We start from the raw sequence: 7,939 nt of genomic DNA, 5'->3' as shown, positions 1-7,939 counted from the left end.
GCTGCAAGGCCACAGTGTTACACTGAGGCACCTGTGTGACCCTATGATACCTGATGTCCTGTGTCGCAATCCACCAGACAGTTCTTCTCTTAACTGAGGTCATTTTTTTTCATTATTTTTTAAAATGTGGGCGAACCGAAGCCTCTCGGAGTAAACCCTGTGTCATCCCAGTTAGTACGGGTGTCCATTCCCTATAACACCTGATGTCCAGTGTTGCGACCCACCAGACAATTCTTCTCTAAACTGAGATCATTTTTTTTCATTATAGTTTAAAATGTGGGCGAACCGAAGCCTCTCGGAGTAAACCCAGTTAGCGTCCAGTCAAAAACTGCCAAAGATTACTCTTTGCGTCCAAAGCAAGCAGCGAACGGCTTGGCCACGGTCTTGAAGAGACGTGAGAAGAGTCTGTTCACGCCAGTCTTCTTCTGCGGCATCACCAGATGCTTTGTTAGTGTCTCAGCTATGCATCTGTAAACAGATGCATCCCGGGACAGCAGGCACATCTTCAAGATCTCTGCATCGCCTGTCAGCTTGCACAACTCCTTGTGCACTGCCTTGGCGACCTTCTTGATGTGCTGGCCACTTGGCTTTACAGCAAACTCGGAACCTGTGATCTGTTTCAGGAACGTCTCTGCCAGTGACCTGCTGACTGCATCAATGTCACTGCAGGTCACATGAATGTCCAGATGTATCGGACTTTTCATAATTCTACGAACCAGTGCAATGGCCATAAGCCTGCAACTGGTATCGTCCCACTGATGGGCTGCTGGTGCTGCAGCCTCAACCGCAGCTTCATCACTGACCGGTGACTTGGTGGATTGAACAGGGGTGGAAGGTGATTCCACTTGAACCACCAGGGTGTCACCAGTCTTAGGTCCCACCGGTGACTTGACGGACCTAACGTGGTTGGAAGGTGATTCCACTTGAACCACCAGGGTGTCACCAGTCTTAGGTCCCACCGGTGACTTGACGGACCTAACGTGGGTGGAAGGTGATTCCACTTGAACCACCAGGGTGTCACCAGTCTTAGGTCCCACCGGTGACTTGAAGGACCTAACGTGGGTGGAAGGTGATTCCACTTGAACCACCAGGGTGTCACCAGTCTTAGGTCCCACCGGTGACTTGACGGACCTAACGTGGGTAGAAGGTGATTCCACTTGAACCACCAGGGTGTCACCAGTCTTAGGTCCCACCGGTGACTTGACGGACCTAACGTGGGTGGAAGGTGATTCCACTTGAACCACCAGGGTGTCACCAGTCTTACGTCCCACCGGTGACTTGGCGGACCTAACGTGGGTGGAAGGTGATTCCACTTGAACCACCAGGGTGTCGCCAGTCTTAGGTCCCACCGGTGACTTGAAGGACCTAACATGGGTGGAAGGTGATTCTACTTGAACCACCAGGGTGTCACCAGTCTTAGCTCCCACCGGTGACTTGAGGGACCGAATGGGGGTGGAAGGTAGTTTTGTTTCAACCTCCACGGGTGTCACGCAGCAACTTCCTACAGGTGTCACGCAGCCACTTCCTATGACTGAGGGGGTCTCAGGAGGCGTTGTCTGACAGACCACTTCCCTGATCTTTTTCAGGACAAGAGTTACGTGGTCCTTCTTCCGTTGGTGGCGTATCAGCTGCAGGTTAAGCCATCGCCTTATCTGCCCCATAAAGGTTTCCACTTCGCCCTGTATTTGAAGGCGGAAGTCCACCGTGGGAGCCTCTGGCTGTAGGTGTTCAGAAACTAAATCACCAAGCTCTATGGCGGCTGTGTTGTCCTGATCACTGCCAACAGAGTTGATTATTTCGTCAGGGGTCTCGTCTGTTCTCATCCTCCTTAGATCCTCTTCAGTCGATGAGATGATACTCCTAACTACATCATCAGCCTCCTCCATCAGCTGGCTAAGAGAAGACTGCTCTCCTGGGACGCATTTATATTTACGCCTCAGTTTTGCCATGAGGCCGAGAAGTGACCCCATGGCAAAACGCTGAGCATAAAAATCCTTAAGTTTGGCTGCCACTGTTTTCCAGTGGGACATCTTTTCAGATATTGCCAGAGAGTCAGGCAGTGAAACTTCTGAATTGAGTTTCAACTCCTCAATTATCTCAACGACAATTGCAGAAGCCACCTCAGCCATGTCGTAGGAGGATTCCAACTCGAACATGTCGCCATCTTCCTTTGAAACCTTGACGAAGTAATCAATTGGTTTGATTATCTTGGCCCTTTCTTGTACAATGATTTTTACAGCTTCTGTGACTTTGTCCGTGAAGCTCTTCGGAGACTCTGTTTCGGTCTCATCAAGAGAAGGAACAACGGGGGTGCAGCAGGACTCCTCCGTTCCAACCAGCACTGGGTCCTGCGCTGGTATGTTGTCCAGTGTTATCTGGCTGTCTGCTGCCTCCGTTGTCAGGCTTTGCTGACCTTTCTTCATGGCACACTTCTTCAAGATTTTGACCACATGTCGCACCATGGTCTTTAGTCTCTCGGTGAAGGAAGGTGAGATGAAAGGTCTGCTCCCCTCATCGTCTCCACTTCTTTCGGAGACCATATTGAATCTTTCTGTGACCTCTGTAATCACAGCCTCCGTTAGCTTCTCCGCACTTCGGGAACTGATGTCTGGGACACCGGTGGCTTCCGATAAGGCCAGAGAGATGAAGTCCTCCAGACACCCGCGGACTTCATCTTCAGATACCGTGCTCTTCTGTGATCTGGCTGATCCAGGAGAGCTTTTGGAGGATTTGGGAGTGTCTCTCCCCTTCAGTTGCCTCTCTCTAAACACCCCATATATGTGGATGAATATCGTATTCACGATATCCACGCAAATGTCAGTTATAATCTCTTCGGTCTCCTTTTCGAGGGACCTGGAATTCAGAAGCGACCACTCTATGGTTGTCAGCTTCTCCAGGCACTGGCGGATGTGCGTGCGAAGGCTCTCAGTTGTTATTTGATCCATCCTTGTATTTGTTTATGTCCTTAAATACAAAGTGCTGAAGAATCTTTCTGTTTGTCGTTGTGTTCGAAGTGAGTCTGAACTGATGTTGGATTTAGATCCTATTTATGCATTTTCAGACGGAATGTTCGCCTTTGTATCAAAGGAACATTCTATTGGCTTTGATCTGGAATGACATCACAACATTCCGATGACATCACAGAAAAAGAGTAAAGGAATAAAAAAACAAAAGATTCCGACAATAAAAATATTTAAAAATAAACAAACTTAGCTAAAACTTAATGAACAAAAATAACATAAATTAAAGCTGCAAGCAGCGTTGGGCGGGACCTCGCACTCCACGCAACTCGGGGCGTGCTGCGGCCACGTCACGTGCCGTCGTTACACGTGCGGACCAAAACATGAAATTTCACGTAAATCAGCTCAAAATTGCCACGCAGCACTTACTTCCTGTTGCCGGTAGGTGGCGCTATCACTATGTCTTAATATTGTCATGTAGACAAGTTCAGGGCGGGACTGTTGTAACACACGTGAAGTTTCATTGAAATTGGACCACGTATGCTGAAGTTACGAGGATGTGTTCAGGGGGCGACTGTTACAGAATATATGAAGTTTACTGGAGATTGGACGTTGCACACTGAAGTTATGAGTGGTGTTTTATGGCGAGTCTGCTGAATTTGACAAGTCGTCACCAGCACGGTCATTTCACGTAACTCGCTCAAAATCACCATGCAGCGCTTACTTCCTATTGCCAGTAGGTGGCGCTATCACTATGTCTGAATATTGTCATGTACACATGTTCAGGGCAGGACTGTTATCAAGCATTTGAAGTCTGGAGCCGATTGGACAATGTACACTCAAGTTTAGCGAATTCGCGTTTTGTGGCGGTCCATCAAAATTTCCCGCCACCCCACAGACACGCCCCCTCACCACAGTCAACACATATCATCAGCAATGTGTTTTGCATTTTATAAGTAAATTTCAGCTGGATCTGATCATCCTGCGAGGAGTACAACATGAAAGTATAAAACGTGACACTTCCTGTTACCAGTATGTGGCGCTATCACTATGTCTGAATATTGCCATGTAGACGTGTTCAGGGTGGGACTGTTATCAAACACGTGAAGTTTCATTGAGATTGGATCATGTACACTGAAGTTATGAGGACGTGTTCAGGGTGGGACTGTACACTGAAGATACGAGTACTATCTGTTTGATGGTCAATCGGTGGAATTCGACACGTCGTCACAGGCACACGGTTAAACGTACAGTCACAAATAGCACAAGTTTTCATAACCAATGTGTGTAGATTGCAGTGATCGAATTTGAAGTCAATCTGATAAAATCTGTAGGAGGAGTTAGTTAAAACAGAAGCCCTTAAATGCCGGAAATAGCATCAGAGTTTGACATTTGATTCAACCTGGCCAACTTTGAGGGCACGCCACGGACAGGCCTTTTAATGTACATACACAAATAGCACAACTTTTAATCAGCACCATTTTTTGACTGTACTGACCAATTTTGAAGCAGATCCGATAAATTCCCTAGGAGGAGTTTGTTCACATACAACTCGAAAAATCACAGAAAATGCGCACGGAATTCACTATGGCCAACTTTGAGGGCACGCCACGGACACGCCCTTCAACGTACATGCACAAATAGCACAACTTTTAATCAGAACCATTTTTTGACTGTACTCATAAATTTTGAAGCAGATCCGATAAAATCCCTAGGAGGAGTTAATTCAAATACAATGCGAAAAGTTAGCCGAAAGTGAAACTTTAAATCAAAATGGCCTACTTCCTGTGGGGTTTGGGGTATGGGTCCAAGAGGCTTTATTGTACGCCAGGGCTGCTGTTTTTTTATCCTGTAGGGGGCGTTACACACACGACAAACACGATTTTTGGTATGTGAGCTTCAGGCACTACTCTACACGTGCCCTGTGACATTTCATATTCATAACTATTACGGTCTCCCCACAGTGATTTATCATGCCAAAAGAGTGCAACCTAGTGGCGTATTTTTTTTGTCCTTTTTAGGCAAGCCTCAGGGCGCCATGGGCAAGCCTGCTACCAAGTTTCATTTTAATCACACGTGCCGTTGCAGAGATATAAACTTCTTCATTTTAAAGAGCGCCACCTTGTGGTGATGGTCTGAAATTGTGCACGTTGCCTAAGGAGGACATGAGGAACTATGGACCCAAGTTTGATGTCAATCGGACATACCAATGTTGAGAAATGGTTCTCTTCTTTTTTTGACGAAAAATGTACAGGAAGTATTAATTTTATAGCGTGCTTATTTTTGGAAATTTCAAAAAGGTTCAAATTACTTTTTTTGCCAGGGCGGTCCCCAGGTGCTAGGTGAACATGGCGAATCGGACAAAGCGTGTAGGAGGACCATGAAAATGTACTTTAAGGACATTTCGCGCTCTAACAAAAAAAAATAATGGCGGAAGTGGGCGGGCCTATATGGAGAGATTCAGCTCCATTCACCGAACGCATGGATATAAGTTTTTTGAATGTGCGACAAAATATGCAAAAGTTATTAAGCAACCAAAAAGTGAAAATACTTTCCTAAATAGTAGCACCACCTAGTGGCCGACCCAAAAAAGGCACATAGAATATAAAATTTTTCACCAGGCCTGACAACTTTGCCAAATAAAATTTACTTTTCGTATATGTTCAGGGGGGCAGAAACGAAATCAAAAGTGCTAAAAATAATAAGTAAGAAGAAACATAGCAAATACAATAGGGACCTCCAGCGGTCGCTGGCTCGGTCCCTAATAAATAACTGCCTCTATGGACGACTTCTCAACAAGCTACTGAAGCTGTAGAACACTGAACAACAGACTTTTTACTTGATAAAACATACATTGTGCAACAAAACAACAAGAAATGAAACCTTTTTATAATCATAAACATCTTCTGGAACTCCGACACGAACTCTCTTGGGCAGTGGTGGTGGAGGTGAGGTGTTGAGTGTTGGGCGGCCTCTTTGTGCCTGCCAAAGAATGAGGCTGGTGGCAACCCCTGCCTGGAAGCTCCTTTGTTTCATTGGCTTTAGGACACCAAGTAGTTTACACTCATGGCGGTAGATCAACCATGCATTAACAAGGCCTAACATGATGGTTTGCCAGAACAGGTAGAGGTACCACCTCCGTGACCTCATGTGTACTTTGACCTTGCAACACATGCATCAAGGAGATCTACCCCTCCCATGAATGTGTTGTACTTCTTCACAATGTGTGGCCTGTTGACCTCCACAAATGCCTTGTCTGATTTGCTCCAGCGTTGAGCTTTGTCCTGCAGGTCCACTGCACAGAAGGAGGAGATCAGTGTAACAGATTTGTTGTCATACCACTTGACAATGACCATGCTTTCCTCTTCTCTCTCCACCCTGGCATCAACAGATCCTCTGCCTCTCTTGGCAAGACTTTTCTCATCTTCAAGCTGACATCCAGCCAAGCAATTGGCCCGCAGTGTTCCTACAAAGTAGATCTGTCGCCCCAGAAGCTTGAGGACCAGTGGTGCTGAAGAAAAAAGATTGTCAGCAAATACTTTGTAGTTTTGGATTGATGGAAGACTTTCACAGAGCTTGACCACAACATCACCTCCCATGCCAAGTAAGGTGGGTTTTTTTCCAGTGCCACCTTGGTACACAGAGGAGGAACAGTGACACCAGACTTTCAATCCCCAAGGATGAGACCATTTGCTCATCAATACAGTTGTGCTCTTCTGGGGGGATACAAACATATCCAGCCATGGACGAGTCTTCCAACACTTATCCCCAGCTTGCCTGTTTGACAAATCACTGTTGTCAGTGAAATGCAGAGATGCCAGCAGGTACTGAAAACGGTTACGTGACATGTTGTCAGCCACCATGGGACCTTGTGTTATTTTCCCAGTATGCACAATTTCCCGACAGTTGGCAACGACCCATGCGAAGGTAGAGGCCAATCAATATTTCCAGTTCTTTAACACTGGTGTTAACATTGTCAAGCATTTCTGGTGCTTTGAACTTTCTGAAATACTCCAGGGGAGTAAGAAGACTTTCTGGAGGTGTGACATTTGGTCCTTTGAATGTGCAGTCAGGGACTTCAAAAGGTTTCTTTCTCCAAGAAAATTGTTCAGTTCCTTGTTTTTTTTCCTTGTTCAGTTGTATTTACCTGCCCTGGGTTTGGTTGTGGTACTTCATCTAAATCATTTGGTTCACTGTTGTCTGAATCACCACACTCACTTGACTCATCACTCTCCATGTCTTCGTTACTGTAATTAGGATCGTCAAGGTCTTCATCCGAGTTATCTTCACATCCCTCAAACTCACTCTCATCTCCCGAGATAATCTCCAGTGCATCCTGAAGAGTTTAGCCCTCATTCCTTTTCATACTACAAATAAATAAATAAAAAATAATAAAAAACAGTTAAATTAAAATGGGACCAGCATAGGATAGTAAAATTATTTTTTTTACAGATATGCAAAAATTGTTTCATAACATATTTTATTAATACCTAAATAATTAGATTTTTTTGTTTGTTTATATATATTCAAATATACTTTAAATTGAACAAGAGGGAATTTATTAATAAGTGTTACAATTTGATAATGATTTTAATAGGTTTTTTTGTGTGAAAATTAAAATTGTGATGCACAAAATGATGATTCTCACACTAACTGTGAATCTAATCGCAAATATCTGTCAAAATAATCGCAATATTATGTTTTTATCATGTCGTGGAGCTTTACTTTAAAGGTAAATGAAAGAGCTCAGTACAGTTCACCTGACGAAGGAACATAAAGTCAATAAAGTGAGTACAACATTTTGGCACAGACAAGTCAGACAAGGGAGACAAACGGGACTGACATGTAAAATGGAAAACTGGTGCGTTACAAACACACCGCTCCACACCCAGTGGGATTAAGATGAAGCTTTAGTAATAGGGTGTAAGTGACAGGTCCTGTTTAGTGTTATATAACTTCTGTTTAATAATAGTTTTATA

Source organism: Dicentrarchus labrax, unplaced genomic scaffold (genome assembly GCF_905237075.1).
Source record: "Dicentrarchus labrax unplaced genomic scaffold, dlabrax2021, whole genome shotgun sequence".
NCBI classification, from domain to species: domain Eukaryota; kingdom Metazoa; phylum Chordata; class Actinopteri; family Moronidae; genus Dicentrarchus; species Dicentrarchus labrax.
Note: the sequence above shows the minus strand (reverse complement) of the source record.